The sequence below is a fragment of the Crocodylus siamensis genome, chromosome 11, assembly GCF_052110815.1.
Source record: "Crocodylus siamensis isolate JL-2025a chromosome 11, ASM5211081v1, whole genome shotgun sequence".
NCBI classification, from domain to species: Eukaryota; Metazoa; Chordata; order Crocodylia; family Crocodylidae; genus Crocodylus; species Crocodylus siamensis.
The window spans coordinates 14,612,477-14,630,242 of NC_143405.1; positions in this window are offsets into that span (position 1 = coordinate 14,612,477).

Below are 17,766 nucleotides of genomic sequence, written 5' to 3' on the forward strand. Positions count from 1 at the left end.
AATCGTTAGCTCTTTGGGACAAGTGCTAAATGTTTGTATCCTGCCCAGAAAAAATGGCACCCTGATCTCAAACATGGCCACTAGGGGCCCCAATATTAGCAAATATTAAATTAATAATAATCTGGATCATGTGCAATGTAAGAGTAGTCCTTTACAATTCTAGTGCTGTTTCCAGTCCAGTTTTAAAAGGACATAAATGTATATATACCTTGCTTATCAGGGTCTTAGAGAAGCAATAGCCCACATTTAATGTGTGAAACTTTGTGACCAGCTGTCTGAATTCCCATATTTGAGAAAGTTTGGTTATGACCCACTACAAAGATAGTCCTAAATTCTCTATATGTATGAAATAATTGAAAAATGTTTGCTAGAAATTTAATTCCTATAACAACGGGACCAGCAGATATAAAAAAGTAAAGAAAGATCAGATCTGTTATCATTACAAGCCTATTGATGTAAGCCTTTTCTAAACTGACTATGTTTGTTTTAATCACTTGATTAGAGCCGGGTAAACTATTAATAACAACCCATTTATACAGTGAATTTAGCTCCCTTTTGTATTTGAATTATCCCCAAGCAAAATTCAAATTTTACTAATTGTTTTATTATTCAGGTTCATCTAATGAATGGTTTGTATGAGCACATCCAAAATATGCATAACTTACTCCTTGTGTCATGTGACTGATCGCATAAGTCATAAGATATGTTTTTATTTCCCCCCTCACTAGTGGGGTAACTTCCAAATGCAAAAAGTGCTTTCAAAATGCTTATGCAGAACATATCCAGTCAATTCATGCAAATTTGCAATTGTACAAGTATACACATGCAAGTATGTGTTTATGCAACTACTAACACAACTTTCCCTGTTTTGATGTACAGTTTCGAAAAATAAATAAGAGGGATTCCGGGTACCTTAGAAATAAATTCCTCCACCCCCCCTTCTTTTTATCGAAAACAGTACATTTGTATAGCATTTGCCTAGCTCTGCACATGTACGTTGCCTTCAGACCATCACTTGCATCTGAGCAATTCTCCAGGCCTAAAAATGTTAACCATCTATGAATGTTTTTGTAACTAACATATTTCATCACTGGACCCATGTACCATATGACCCAGAGCAACTGAAAAGGCTCATAACTCAGTAGAATTGTTATCAAGTTCAGATTTCTCAGGTATGAGTTTGCTGTTTGGGGATCATGACTTCTAGAATGCGGAAAAGGTAGCAAATGAATGCAGGGAAGCATTTACACAAAAAAGAGATTTTGAATTGGAAAAGGATAGTTCTTTAAAAATGTTCCTCTTTATAGATGATTATATTCTGTTATTTCAGCAGAGGGAAAAACTCATGAAATAGCTGTGCTTGGCTGATCAGCCCCTGGCCTTGTGCTTGCTATCGCAGGCCAGAACAATCTGGCCCTTCCTCTGCCACCTCAAAGAAATACGCATAAATTATAGTCATAAAAGCAGATTATGATCAGGGTACATTTTTGTCATCAGTTATATGCATGTCAAATAGGGTTCATTAAAACAAAACCCTAAGCCAAGCACTGGTCTCCCCCCTTCATTGCAGACTCCAAGTCATTTTATTATTTCATTATTTCCCCCTCTCGTCTAGTTTTCTGACACATTCATTTTGGACTATATTGCTGTAATCATAAAAGCCTAATCTGATCCCTGAACTAGAACATGCCATATCTACAATGTCAGTAGTGCTGTGGAGGAAATGTTATTCTACAGACTGAACTTTCACTGACTGCAGAATACCAAACACTCAAAGCATCACCTTTAAGAAGATTCCTTTCTTTTAGACCTCCCAAACTTGATCTTCCCCATGTAGGTCCCAAAGTTGTTCTTACCCAGGTAACGCTCAAAAAGGCCTCTAGAACTTTTTGTCATCAGTAGGGTCTTTACTTCTATCTTTCTCAATATAAGAACTCCCCCAAGTATCTACTCTGAGTTCTCCCCATAGGCCAGACCAGATGACCAAAGGCTACCAAAGTCACTTAAGGCTGTTGAAAATCCCTTTCCCATCTTCACATGTGGCAAATATGGCAAATATGGGAGCTTATGTTCCCTTGCTAACTTGATCAGTAACAGGAAGTCTCAGAAGTCTCACAAGGAAGTCTGATCTCTTGAGGTTTCTAAACCATTGTCAAAGGGTAGAACGGTTGTCTGAATTGTTTTTGACTTGCATCTATGGATGTTTGAACATTTGTTGATACTTAGGGATGAGATTTTCAAAAGTGTATAGCATAGCCCTCTTTCCTTTTGCTCCTTTGGGGAGCTCTATCACTGATTCCAATAGAATCAAGTTAACACTGAGCACGTTTACATGAGATGCTGACTGTGCACCGGCCTAATAACACTGTGCAGTAGCATGTCACAGCAAAAACCATGCTAATAGCCTACTGTGCAGTGTTATTAGGCTAATGTGCAGTAAGTGTCACTAAATAACCATTCACTGACTAATGTGCAGTAACTTTAAGTACTGCACATTTAGTTAGTCCTTTATTAAGAAAGTAGTAAACTAAATGAGCGGTGTCAAAGGTACATTAATGAAGGTGTAGATGTGCCCACTGAGTGCTTTTAATAAATCTACCCTATGACGACAATCTTAAAAATCAGGGAAGTGCCAAAATCACAGATTTTGGGGGAGGTTCAGAACTCCTCCAACGCAAAGAACACTTTGGAATCAGAGTTTTGATTCTGACTATTAAAACTGTTAGGGCCACCAGCAAACTTCTGATCTTGATCCAGGCATTCCCAGAGTTCAGAAATGGCTTGATTTGAGGGCTGATTTAGTTTGTGTCTAAACTAATAGTGATTTCTTTTCATAGGCAGTGGGCATGTCTACACGTGCATTTACACCAACTTAAATTTACTTTACTAAAATGTAAGTAGGAATAGGCTGGCATCTACAAGACAGGCATCAAAGCATATTAATGCTATGTGTGGACTGACTTGGGACTAGTCAGTCCACACATGCACTGTTACTGCACAGTAAGGCATCTCCACGTTCATTACTGCGGAGTAACAAATTGGGCTTAAATTTGATACTTGCATGACGCTCAAATTTATGCTTAAGTCAGCGTAAGTCACCATATTTACTGTGCGATATGGGCATACACATGTAAACGCATGCCCATACTGCGCAGTAATTTTGGTTACTGTGCAGTAAATGTTCACGTGTAGAAACGCCCAGTGGAAGGCTTTATTAGGAGACTTGAAATTACTTTCTTCATTTCCATCCATTTCTCCTTCACCACCCCATTTTTTTTCTTTAAGTCTAACATTCTTCTCTGAGTCTTTCCACAGGCAAAAAGATTTTAGTTGCTGTGGGTAGTATTCTTCACTTTGCTGACACCGGCCAAACCCCTTTGAAGTGCTATTGAAGTTAAAAGTGCATTGGCTTTCTGCAAAAAGAAAAATTGATTCTGCAGTCCTTTTATATGGAATAAAAATTTCTAAAGGACCCTAAGAGCTAGATCCTGAGAGATACTGAAGTGCTTGACTCCCATTGGAATACAATGACTTAGACTTCATTTTAAAAAGAAACTAAGTCATTTAGAAGCAATTTTAAAGGACCAGATTTTCAGAGGGTGAAAATATAGCACTTTCTGAAATTCATGTGTTTTTAAGGTCTGTAAAGTTGAGCACCCAAATATTAAAACATCCAAAATCACCAGCCACTTTAACAAATGTAGACCCCAATTTCAGACACTACTGTTAGTGCTTTACTTTTCTAGTGCTATAATACTGCAGCTGACTCTTCACTCTGATGAGACAACTCATGGTAACATTCTACAGTGGCTTTGCACCACGAGCAGTCCCCTTGATTTCAATGGAATTACCTATCATATATGAAGTTAAGTGCATGTGTATATCTTTACCAGATCCGGTTGTATGTATTTGTCAGACCGAGACTGTAATGGCATCATATCATTATTTTATTTTCCCAGGCAAACACTGGGTGGGAAAAAACTAAGGAGGAAAAAAAATGAAGGACAAGGGAAAATAAATAAATCACAAAAAAAGTCAATCCTTCTTGCCAAAAATTAGTTACAATGTTTATTACCCATTAAAAAAAAATTTTAAAATATATATTTCTCAAAACAATTTCAAGAAAAGAGGGGTTTATTCAAAGCTTCCAAAGGCAACTCCTAAAATGAATCCTGACAGCAGTCCTGAAAATATGTACTTACGTGCTTGAAGTCAAGAGAATTATTTAGACAAGTTTCCTTAAGTAGATGTGAGATCTTTTATTAGACCAACTTACATATCACATCATGCAAAGAACCTTGCATGCCTATGTCTTTAGACCAACACAGCTGCAACCAAAAACCCAGGGAATTATTCATGCACTTCAAATTATGCCCACGTATAAGCTTGGATCACAGGCTTTACACGGGTGCAATTCCATTGACTTCGATTGAATTCTTCAAGATTGACACCAGTGTGAGAACATAATAGAGTCCAGTCAAGTACAGAATTGGGCCCAGTGTGTCAAAGCCTTTATATTTAAAGGCTATTTACGTAAAATATATAAATAAAATTGTTTTCCATGAGACAATACAGCCAGGGGCTCTAGCTATGGATGCAGATATAAAATGTTTAAATAAATCTACCAGTATAATGTAAATAAATAAACTATAACGAAGTAGATAATATAAAGTATTCCAATGTTAATATTGTTTTTATCTGAATATCTTGCTTGTAACTCAATAATAGTTTATTTTTAATTTGAATAAATGCCTTATATAGGAAGACAAGCCCCAGGCAGCCCTGGGCATTCTGGGGCATTCTGGTACAGGCAGGGCATTGTACTTAGGTTCAGTTTTAGTTTGTTCAATATGTGTATGCTCTATGGCAAAAAGAAATAAAATTTGTATGCAAATCTAATTGTCCTTTAACTTTCTGGGCCTCCTTCCTCTGGAGCATCTAAATCACAATCAAATGTCTTTGGTTAGTGTAAGTTGTGAGTCAATTCTACAGAAAAAAAATAGGGTTCTACAGAAGTTCTTCAAACAACACAAGGGGACTGATTCTATGCTTGCTCAGTGGAAATCAAAAGTGATGTCACTGAAATCAATTGAATTCAATAGTTCAGAAATGAGTAAGAAGAAAATCATGCCCTTGAAAATGAATAGAGACTGAAACCTTGGCTCTAGAATTATAAAAACTGATTTTAAAGTTCTGGATAAAGATTATTATTTACTACTGATGCAACAGTATATTTGTATCACAATAAAATGTCTGTATTAAGCACTGCAGCAGTGCTTTTAACATTAGCTGTTGTTCTTAGAGCTCAGTCCTGCAACTTAAGTACTCAATCCTTGATGTAATGAAACATTGAAATAGATTCTTAAAATTAAGCATGTGCTTAAAACCCCCTTGAAGTCAGTAGACTTTAAGCCCGTTTATGCTCGCATACTCTTCTGAATAAGGATGGATTTTAACATGTGCTTAGTAGTTACTTTCCTAGTGGAATCTTTAGAATTCTCAAATAATAGAACTGTAAAGTGATTCCACCCGGCTTTATTTCCTGGATGCCAGTAATTTTAAACTGTTTCTTAAGCTTTCTTTTGCCTTTATATTCACTTTTACTGCTCATTTTCATATATATTACATGTAATATAAAATGTAAAAACTTTAAATAACTTTAATGCAATTTAAAATGATAGAATCCAGCCAGAAACAGTGCCTTCCAGGTGTGTTTTGCCTGGGGATTATATGAAGTTACTCAGAGGCTAATAGGAGCTGAATGCTGTAAGGTTGTGCTAGGCAAACAGCAATAGCATCTTCAGTCTGGATGGCTTTTATATTGGTTTACAAAAAAAACCCAAACCAAACCCTAAATCAAACAACAGCAAAGAAAGGAAAAACAAATAAAATGTCCCCAGAAAAGAAAGTATAGTATTTGTGCTTCCTTGTGCAAATGCAGCTATCTTAAATTATATATATATATATATATATATATATATATATATATATATATATATATATAGAACAGGGATTCCTACCTAGCATTAAAGCCCTAAGCAAGAAGTTCCACAGGTAGTAAGGTTGTAGAATATGTACAATATATAACAAGAATAATGTGTGCAACTAAAAAAGGAATTTCCATAGGTTTGTGGTAAAGTATGTTGTTTAGTTTTGGAAGGATCACTACGTTGTTACTTTGCCATGCCTTAGTACTTCCTTTTGGAAGTACTAAAGCATGGCACAATAACTGCCCATCCTGTGCCATATGTGCAGCACAGTTATTTTTAGCAGATACATCACCATAGTGGCATGCTGTAACAAAGGAGGACACCACTATAGCGAAGTAGCTGCTAGTCATGTGTAGACACTAGGGCTGTATGAAGCTTCAGGTGGTGATTTGATTCGAAGGATATTTGGCCCAATTCCGTGGCCAAATCTCTGAATCTGAATTGAATCAGGAGACCAATTTAAAGATCTGAATCGATTCAAAGCTCTCCAAATCCTTGGAAAAGATTCAAAGAGTTTTGATGATTTGGGCAGTCCTCAGTGGCTGCAGCAGGGAGCTGGTACATACTGAACTCTGAGCTGGTAAGTACTGGGGCGGGGGAAGGTGGGCTGGGGGAAGGGGGAGAGGACCATGGGGGGACCCCTGCCCGTTCCATGGCTGCCCCTGCCCACCCCAGCTCCTGGTACTTTAAAAAAAAGCCCTGGTGCTCACCGGATTTACTGCAGCCTAATACCATCAAATGTGCTGACAGTAATGCTTTACTCCACAGCTAATTAGTCTAATCTCTGAATCAGCCAGGCCAGGCCCATCTCCCAGCCCAGCAATGGCTGCCCCAGTTCACGGCACTTGTTAAAAAAATAGCCCCACTCACCAGATGGTGCCAGGCAGGGGGTGATCCCTGCTGCCCCCCCCCCCCACTGCCTCATGCTGCATGAGGGGGCTCTGCATGAACCCCCTGACACCCCTTACTTCCCCAGCCCCCCCCCCATGGGTTCCCCCTTTAAGAAAAAAAAATGAAAAAAAGCCCCAGGACTCACCACAGAGCCCCCCATGCAGTGTGGGGCAGTGTGGGGCAGCAGTGATTGCCCCCCACCCACCTGGCAGCACCCAGTGAGTGGGGCTTTTTTTTAAACAAGTGACGGGAGCTAGGGCAGCCATTGCCAGGCTGGGAGAGGGGTGGGGGATGGGCCTGGCCTTGCTGATTCAGAGATCAGATTAATTAGCTATGGAATAAAGCATCACCATCAGCATGTGTGATGGTATTAGGCTGCAGTAAATTAATTACCAGGACTGTAAGACAGTACTGTTGGGAACAATACTATTTTATGGTGGAGGAATGAACTGCAACTAAATGCATGTGTAGTTGCTGACCACAGGCATAAATTGCACCTGGTCAGCCCAGTCAGCAGATAGCTACACTCCTTTCTGCCACCTAGCCACACAGCTCTGCACTTTGAGCACCCTCCCACCCCAGCCAGCCCCTCTACTGCCTGGTGCTGCCACCTGAAGACCCGGGCAGAGCATGGCAGGAAAGTCTCTGGTATAAACTTCTCTGCCCTAGCTCAAATTGCTGCTGTCCCAGGTGCACATGTAGACATTGCACCCGGAGTAATTTATTCCAGCTCAAACTGCTCTGGAATTTATTCTTTTGAATTAATTGCACATGTAGATGCACCCACTGCCAGCTTGAAATAGTGCTTATTAAAATATCTTCAGGTATTTACCTATGAATATAGGTAGGCTCTACGAGGAGAGGCCATGGGACCTTAACCTGTTCAGCCTTCATAAAAGAAGGCTGAGAGGGGAACTAGTGGCCATCTATACACTTACTAGAGGGGACCAGCAGGAGATGGAAGAGACCTTGTTCCCCCGAGCACCTCCCAGAATAACAAGGAATAATAGCCATAAGTTTAACAACTTATGAGAGTAGGTTCAGAAAAGACATTAGAAGGCACTACTTCACAGTCAGGGCAGCTAGGATCTGGAACCAACTTCCAAGGGAAGTAGTGCTGGCTCCTACCTTGGGGGGTCTTTAAGTGGAGGCTTGACAATGACTTAGCTGGGCTCCTACCCAGGGCAAGGGGGTCAGATTAGAAGATCTGCAAGGTCCCTTCCAACGCTATGTCTATGAATCTATGGATATAAGATTTACTGGACAATATCAGATCCTGGCAAAGTATGTCTAATTCTCTATCCTCTCATTGTGATCAGTACTAACTGATTTGTATTGGACACAGTTTCACATCTAATTAGCTCCACAGTAAAGTCTCAGCATCTATTAGGCCTCAGGAAACTAACTCTGCTGCAGGTTAGTACTTGTAAATACAAGTGCTATCTTGCAGCGGTGTTCTTTAGTGAGCAGCACTGCACATGTAGACGCTGACAGGGATGGCTGGAGCACAAAGGTGCTTCAGTGTGGGGCTGCCTGCCAACAGCCCCTCACTGGAACACCCTTGTGCCCCAAACAGACCCTCTGCAGTACATTGAGCTGGGTGGGAGCAGCCCCAGGCTGGGAGGCTAACCCTCTCCCCCAGGCCTCCTGCCAGCCAGGGTTGCTCCAACCCAGCTCAAAGAAGAATTTTTTCAATTATTTGAGTTGGTCTAATAAAGGCTATCAGATTTACCCAAAAAAGTTTGTCAAGATACTCCTTAAAAATGTTTTTTCTCTTCCCTTTTGATATATAAACAATCTCCCCAAATAACCAGAGAAGCTGACTGAACTAGATGAATAAAAAGGAGCAACAGTGAAAGTAACTAGATGGAGAGCAAATTAACTAAGGTATTTAAAGAAAGGAAGCAATGAACACAGTACTGTAGCGAGCAGGGCAACTGCCTCATGTGCCCAAATGGAAGTGTGCCAACAGGTGCTGCCCAGCCAAGGTGGAGCACGGGATGGAGCCATGAGCAAGTTGCTTGGTGGGGTGTGGGAATGGGGGAAGGGTGGCTCTCGCTGCTGCATGCACTCCCGGGCAAGCATGGGGGGGCATGTGCCCCTCAGATCAGTGCGTGGGGCAGAGGCAGGCTGCCGTTGCAGGCTTTGCCCCAGATATCAAACTTTGTTGCCACGGCACTGGTGAAACAGACAGTACAGAAGGACTAGATTATCGAAAACCACAGAACGTTGGGTATCATGAATGTTAGACCTTGAGTGGCATTGTGAGAGTTTCTGGGAACTGACTTACTGGTATTTTAAAAATCCCGTCAAAAGCTCAAAAATAAACACATGTACGCAAACATACACTCCCAGGGAATTGTGGGTTTTTTCCCCTAAATCTTTCAGTAACAGGAACTGTAGATGTTTGTAATGGAAGACTATAGCTGGAGTTTTGTTTGTTTATTGCATTTCTTTTTTAAGAATGAGCTTTTTACACTGAATATCTTCACTCTGAGTATGCCTGCTTCTTGGATGGGAACGTTTACTATTTAATGAAGAATTTTATAGTATAAGGTCTAATACATTCCCAAAAGCTTGCAGAATTGTTTATTTTTTGATTTCTTAGTTGGTCCAATAAAAGGTATCATCTCTGAACCAAGAGTTCTAGAGTTTTGCTCTTTTTTTTTGTCTCAGACCAACACGGCTACCAAATACATCCTTAATACATCTCTATGCACTTGGAGTATTGCAAGTGATTTTTCTGGCAAAAAAAAAAAACCTTCTCTATTAGATACTGATTTTTTTTAACATCATACTAACTTGTTTACCCAGGATATCAAAGTCTCCCATCTGAATCAGGCAGCTAAAGGGTCTGAAACATGTTCTCCAAATAAAGGGGCCTGTCATAACTAACAGGCAATTTGTTATTCTGTGATGGGTATTATTCCATAAGCTGAATGTATGAATAAACAAATGAATGGAAACTTGGTACAGTCCTGTTTTCATCCAGATGTAGACCAGGAATTTTTTTGAAAATCTGATTTTTTTGCAGGGCAATAAGACAATTTCTTATCTAGCTCTTACTCCAACCAAACTCTATGTCCAAAAATATGAGACTGTAAATCAGCACCATAGGTCTACTGAAGCAAGTAAGGCTGATTTGTACCAGAATATATGCCTTAATATCAGAGTAATACAAAGACATTGCTTTAACTCCCATATCAACCTACTACATTGTATGTGTGCCATTGATTGCACTGGATGGATCCAGAAGTCCTGAAAATGTGTCATAACCCCACTACAGGTAACAGTTAATGGGAATTTTTCAGGTCAGGTTGCAGGGGACTGTGATTTTGGAGCAGAAAACTCTGAATTCTGTCCTCACTTTCATTATGGTTCCCAATGGTTATAGTGTGTAGCCTCATTGGGAGGACCATGAGAGTCTTAGGAAGCTAGATACTATATTTTTTCACATACAATATACCCACGTTTTCCCCAAAACTAGCTGCTGGAAACTAGGGGACACATAACAGACAAGAAAATATGGTAACAGTGTTTTTTGGATGTATCTACATGACATGCTTTACTTCACAGTAGGCTAGTGTACTGCACAATAAAGCATCACTATTTTGCCATGTGCTAGGCTACTGAGCAGTAAAATAGGCTAATGTGCAGTTATCTACTACCTGAAAATACAGGTAGTAGGTTAACCACACATTAGCTACTGCGCAGTAGTGCATGTGTAGATGCTGGCTGGGAGCAATATGCTCTCAGTCAGCTCAGGCAGAAGATGAGCTATCGCAGCAGCCAGGACTGCTGCATCCCAACCAGGTGGGGATAGGGTTGGAACCTGATTCCCACATGGTGGGGACAGGTGTCCCTGCCTGGTGAGGACTGCCACATGGGGATTGGGGAGTTCCTAATCCTCATGTGGTGGGGAGAGGCAATTCTGTCCAAAAGGGACAGTTATTTGGGGATCAGATGTGGCTGGAGGCAGTATCCCCATTGGGCTGAGATACCTCTTCTGGCCACATGGGGTTCAGGACCTTCCTGATTCCCAGATGGCTACCCCTGCCAGGCGGGGATGTCTCTCCCTGCTATGTAGGGATCGGGACCATCCTGATCCCCAGGTAGCTGCCAGACAGTGTTCCCGCTAGGCAGGGATGCCTCTCCCAGTCATGTGGGAATTGGGACCCCCCCAATCTCCCCATGGCTACCAGGAGGCATCCCCAGGTGGACACCTCTCCTAGACATGTGGGGACTGGTCTAATCCCCATGTGTCTGGGATGCAGCAGTCCCAGCATCTGGGTCCCAGCATGTGCAGCAGTCCCCCCACATGTGGAGATTGGGACCAGGCCCAGGATAACATACAAGGGAGCCTGGAGTTCCCCGTAGCTGCTGCAATGGGGAAGAGCAGGGCAGGAGGGCAGGAACATCTGTGGTCTCACCTGTTCTGGTTGGGAGCAAATTTGCTCTCAAGCCAATGCACATGTAGACCCTTTCACTGGGGGTAACTTACTGCTCCTTTTTTTAATGTGCAGTAACCTTACTGTGCATTAATAGCATGTGTAGCTGTGACCTCTGCCATGTAAGCTTCTGCGGCGCGAGAGCAGAACTAACCCTGAATGTAACTGAAAGGGAGTAAAACAATGAATAAACTCAGCTGCTGCTACTCAGTTACTTATTACAAGGAAAGACCTTTTTTCGTCATTCTGCCTTTGAAAAACAAGGTGAATACATTATTTGGGTGCATGTTGTATAAGAAAATATGTACTATCACTCCCAACGACATCACTTGTCAAATCGTAGTAACTTTTAACTCAGAGGAAATATTTCTGTCCCACGCATGATTTCCAAGCTGGTTTTGAAAAAATATATATATGTATTTTTAAATGCTCTAATCTCTTAGGGGAACGATACCACTGGATATCTTTCTTACACCCTTTTCCCATGTCACAACTTAGTTATTCAAATACTGCGTGGAAGTATTGACAGACTAATAATAGCATTAGTGTTTCTATAAATGATATCTATGTTTAGTTTTTTCTTTTCTTTCAAGGTCAGAATTTTCAGTGATGGATAATTTTGCTTCCCCTCGAAGGACAAAGATGACTCTGGAAATGTGTCTGAGTCCCATGAGCCACTATTTTTCTTGCCTGTGGAGGAGAGACGAAAGTGTAGGCAATTTGTTTTTGACTGTTGCTTCCTTTTTCTGTTTCCTCAACAGCTTTGCACTCCCCCACTGCTCTGTGGGCACTAGTGACTGTGTCTGATACCTTACTTTATTTTTCCTTCATATCAAATATCATTCAGATCAGATGTCCTATACAACGGAAACGGACAACTGTTCAGAAAAATCACAAAGGGCAAAGGAGTGGGATTTGTAATCACCCATTTTCTGTTCTGGTGAAATAAGTCAGTGTGGGCATCAAAGAGAAAGGTGATATTCATTACAATAGTGGAGAGCAAGAGATATAGACTCTCACTGCAGCTTTGCAAGGTGCCAAAGGTATATAGGTACCAACTTTGAATTTAACTTTATGACGCAGCACAGGTTGTGCCTGTCACTCAAAAGGGTCTGAGTAAGCAGTAAACAGTCTGCAGATGGGAGCAGGGGGCTGCCTAATTGGTGGAGAGGGCTGGGAGCCTGGGTACAAGACTAGGCCCCAGAGCAGAGTGAGCAGTTGCTGCAGGGGGCTGAAGGAGCAACATCACCCCGCCAGCTGCTCCCAGAACAGCCTGGAAGTAAAGAGCACGAACTATGGAGATGGAGGAGGTTCCTGATCCTGGGGCATGACCTAAAACTAAACCGTACTGGGGAGGATGGTGTGGTGGGGCTGCTTGTGGCAAGGCAGCTTTCAGGAAATGCCACACCTGTGTCTCCCCAATGAAGGGTAAGTATGGGGCACCAGAAAACCTCAGCTCCCACGGCCTTCCAGGTGACCTGGCAGAGAGGAAAAGCTAGTGAAGCACACTCCAACAGACAAGCACAGGGCCAAGGCCCACTGCACAGAGCCTGAGATGCAGTCAAGGCCATGAGAAGAGGGCCTGAGACACAGCCCAGGTCCGCTATGTGGGGCCTGAGGCTCATGAAGGATCCAGGTGTTAAATTTCATAGATTTCATAGACATCAGGGCTGGAAGGGACCTCGAGAGATCATCGAGTCCAGCCCCCTGCCCAAAGGGCAGGAAGTCAGTTGGGGTCATAGGATCCCAGCAAGATAAGCATCCAATTTACTCTTGAAGGTGTTCAATGTAGGTGCTTGAACCACCTCCGCTGGCAGACTGCTCCAGACCTTGGGGGCTCGGACAGTAAAGAAATTCTTCCTTATGTCCAGCCTGAAACGGTCTTGCAGGAGTTTGTGACCGTTCGACCTCGTCATCCCTTGGGGCACTCTGGTGAACAGACGTTTCCCCAGATCCTGGTGGTCACCCCTGATAAACTTATAGGTGGCCATCAGATCACCCCTGAGCCTGCGCTTTTCCAGGCTAAAGAGTCCCATGGCTCTCAACCTAAAGCTCCAGGGGGGTGGGATTGAGGTCCCAGTGCGGGGCTGTGAGGGACAAAGAGGGTCCAGAGTCAGGCAGGGAGCCCAAGAGAAAGTGAGGGGCTAGAAGCCCAGAGCTAGTATGACTGGGAGCCCCACTGTGGGGACGCAGGGATTTCTAGGCTGATGAGGCCAAGTCTAGGCCAGGTGAGGCTGAATGAGACCCCAGCTAAGAGGCCGGGATGTAATGACGTATATGGATGCCAGCTGCGAGGCATGGGACAAGGTATAAGGCGAAGTCCAGAGCCATAGATACACCTTTGGTATCAGGACACTTAAATGGGCAGCCTGCCACCTAGGAAAAACATAATTATACATCAAAGGCATAGCAGGTGAGGCAGGTGGGCAGTTTGCCCTGGGACAAGTAGGCAGGCCAATGTCCTGGGAGACCCACTTGTTACAAACTTCAGTGCACCTAATTCTGTTCAGCTTCTTTACATATCTCAGGGCATGTGTAGACAAAACGGGGGCCCTAAATTGAAGTGGTGGGTTTTAAAAAACACCCTGCCCACCCCCCGGCAGCACCTGCCCACGGGCACCCGGCTCGGGCAGTCCCACAGTGCACCACAACCACGGAGGGAACCACTGGGCCCCTGTGCAACTCAGGCAGGCTCAGGGTGGGGGTGGGGAAGAAGATCAGGCTTGCTGCTTTGCTTGAGCAGAGCTACTTTCCTGGGCTGCTGTCAAGCTGTCTGCAGGGCTTCCTGCAGAGTCATGGAGCTACACGGAGCCCGGTACTTCACTCCGCAGCTGTCGGGGCAGCAAACTAAAACTCCCCAAAGCAGTTTTAGTTTGCTGTGCTCCAAGTAATATAAGGTGCATTATGCCACCAAATTTCCTACAGCAGCTGGAATTGATGCGCAGTACACCACTGACGTGTGCAAACACTGACATCGTTAAAGCCGTGCAAAAGCATTTAGCCTGCTTTAAAGTGTTGCGCGCACACGCCTCTCCTTTCATCTACACATGGTCACAGTCATTATTCTGAGATCGACCACTGACTCACTCTGTAGCCTCTGGTGAGTCAAAGTCAGTTCAAACTTTTCAGAAGTGACAACTCATTTCTGCTATCTCCATGCTGGGGAGCATGACTCAGAATGTCACCCTGGACAGGCGCACCCAAAATTCAATTGCCACATGTGAAAATATTGAGTTCAAGTCTACCTGAACCTTATGTCTCTCTACATACAAGAAAGCCATAACAATATAAATCAACCACACTGTTATGTCTCCTGTATTAGTATGCACCTAAATACATATACATGCAATAAGTAAATATATAAAGAAAACAGAAATAAGCATAGTGAAAAAATCTAGAGAGAAAGTTGTTAAATTCCCTATGAAGTAAGAGGCACGGTTTCTTGACCTGATGGTCCTGATCAGGTGTTAAACAATCAGAAACATGCCACTGTATCTTAGCCATGTTGGTAGCTGGTAGGGGTGTGCAAAGCGGGCTCTATTTGGATTTGGCCTGAATCAGGGACAGCGATTCAGTTCATTGATTCGGATCACTGTCCCTGAGTCAATCTGGCTGAATCCAAATCTGAAGATTTGATGCTGATTTGGAGAATTAGTGAGTCAGACATAAACACAGCAAAGTTTTTTCTACATACCTTGAGGGAGCAGGCATGGCTCATGATCACGGAGATGCAGGAGCACATGAAGCATCCCACAAGAGTGCAGGGGAGCCTTCCACATGCTCAGCAGCAAACCCAGAAGTGGACTGGAAGTACTTCCAGTCCACTTCCCGCTCTGCCAGGGAACATGCTAGGGCCACCCCCACACGGCTTCCTGGCTCAGTGTTTGGCCCAGGTGTTCTCCCAAGACCCAGGAGGCACCGGGAAGGCGCAAGGTTGGGGAGGGGGGAGAAGGAGCCCAGCAGGTCCACTTCTGGACCTCTGGATGCTTCTGGTCCACTTCTGGGTCTGCTACCGAGCACGCTGGCAAGTCCCCCGTGCTTCTGTGGACTGCTCCAGCATCACAGCATTCATGAGCCACTTGCTACCTAGAGGTATGTAGAAAAAACATTTAAAGCTGTGTCTCTGTCTGAATCTCCAAATCTTTCCGAATCTCTCTGAATCGATTCAGAGGTCAATTTGGAGAGATGAAAGGGTCCTCTGATTCAGTTCAGATTTGGAGATTCGGCCAAGGAATCAGGCTGAATCTCCACTCAATTGAATCTGCAGCAGAAGCTTTGCAAAGCACTAGCAGCTGGGATTACTCTCCCAGCTTGTTTCCCTGGTATAGAAAAAAGTTGAGAACTGCCTTTTGCTTTGTGATGAATTTCTATCTAAGTATCAACATGTATTTCATCTCTATTTGTGAGTTACTTGCATTTAATCTATTATCATAAAAAGGATTTGAGCAGTCCAAACTTGATGATATTGGCTTGTACTGTGTGAGTTTCAAGACAAGGGATTAAATCTAAAGGATGGCATATACCAGTACTGACAGAGGGTCCATTAAAGTTTGAATTATTGAATGATGTATAGTTTCTTGAGACACTCTAATTTTTATAAGGTTTCCATAACTCAAATCACTTCTTCATAAACTACTTAATGACATTCCAGTTGAATCACTGACCAGCACTCACATACAAAGCTAAAAAAACTCAAGGCACATAATAGCATCAATGAGTCGTCTCATTAATGTTTCTATACACGCTTAGTTTTTTTCTTTCCTTTCAACGTTAGAATTCTCAATGATTTGTTTGCTCCGCCTTGAAGGAAATGGTGGCTGTGGACATGTGTCTGAGTCCTATGAGCCACTATTTTCTTCAACTATAGAGAAGGGACAAAAGCGTAGACAATTTGTTTTTGACTAAGGCTTCCTCTGATGCTTCCTTTTTCTGGTGCTTCCTTTTATGCATCCTGGAAACATAAGAACTCAAATAGGTGAAAGATGAATACAAAGGTAACTTGAAACAAACACACATCCTCCATGTGAGAATCACTAAAGGAAAACCATTTTTTAATTGTTTTTGAGGACAGAAGTTCACTTAGAGCCATATGTTTCTTTTTAATTAAGCTGAAATTTAACTTGTGATATACTACTTGACCCCAGATCATGTCATTCCTTTCCGTTTGTTATAATGAATGGAATGTTGACTCTATGACCAAAATGTCAAAAACTGGGGAAATGGCATGAAAATTAGTGATTCAGAAGGGAAGCCTAATAGAAAACAAAAACAACACAATTTAGATTGGAAAGTCCTGCACAATTTCCTAAAGATACAACAAAAAATATTTTCCTCTTGTTACTGAGATAAAGGACATTAAATAATAAAAGTTAAAGAAAGATCTTATGCAGTCAAAAATAGGGAAGTAACTCCCTTCAGCTTCAATGGAATCACATCCTGTATCTTGTAATTACCATTTGACATATTTATTTATCCACACAATGCAAAAAACAGGAACTTATCCTTTGCTTTAGGTCTTCACACATTTTAAATACACAACTGTATAAATAATTTCTTACCTCCGTGTTTCAATTAACATAAATCGTAGACAAGGAGGCCAGGATGTAGAAAGACCTTGACAAATTGGAAGACTGGACCAAAAGAAATCTCATGAGGTTCAGTTAGGACAACTACAAACTCTTGTACTTAGGATGGAGCAATCCCATGCACTAGTATAGGTAGGGGATCAACTGGCTAAATGTCAGCTTTGCAGGAAAGGACCTGGGGATTAAAGTGGACAGTAACTTGACATAAGCCAACAGTTTGCCCTTGTTGCCTAAAAGACTAATAGCATACGAGGCTGCATTAGTAGGAGCATTGCCAACAGATCGAGGGAAGTGGTTCTTCCCCTCTATTCAGCACTGATGAGGCCACATCTGGAGTTTTGTGTCCAGTTTTCGGGCTCCCAGCTGCAGAAAGGAAGTGGAAAAATTGGAGGCAGCTCAGCAGAGGGCAACAAAAATGGTTAGGGGCTGGAATACATAACTTCTGAGGAAAGGCTGGGGGAACTCAACTTATTGAGTGTGGAGAAGATAAGACTGAAGGGGAATTTAATAGCACCCATCAACTCCCTGTAGGGTGGTTCCACAATGGACAGAGCCAGGCTATTCTCAGTGGTGACAGACTAAGGAGCACTGGTCTCAAGTTGCAGCAAGGGAAGTTTAGGTTAGATATCAGGAAACATCTCTCTCACTAAAAGAGTAGTAAAGCACTAGAACAGGTTACCTACAGAGGTTGTGAAATCTCTATCCTTGGAGGCTTTTAAGATCCATCTACACAAAGCTTGGCTGGAATGACAGAGTTGGGGATAGTCCTGATTTGAGCACAGAGTTGGATTAGATGCCTCAGTTGCCTTCCAACCCTAATTCTCGACGCTTCTATGTAACTATTTTCTTTTT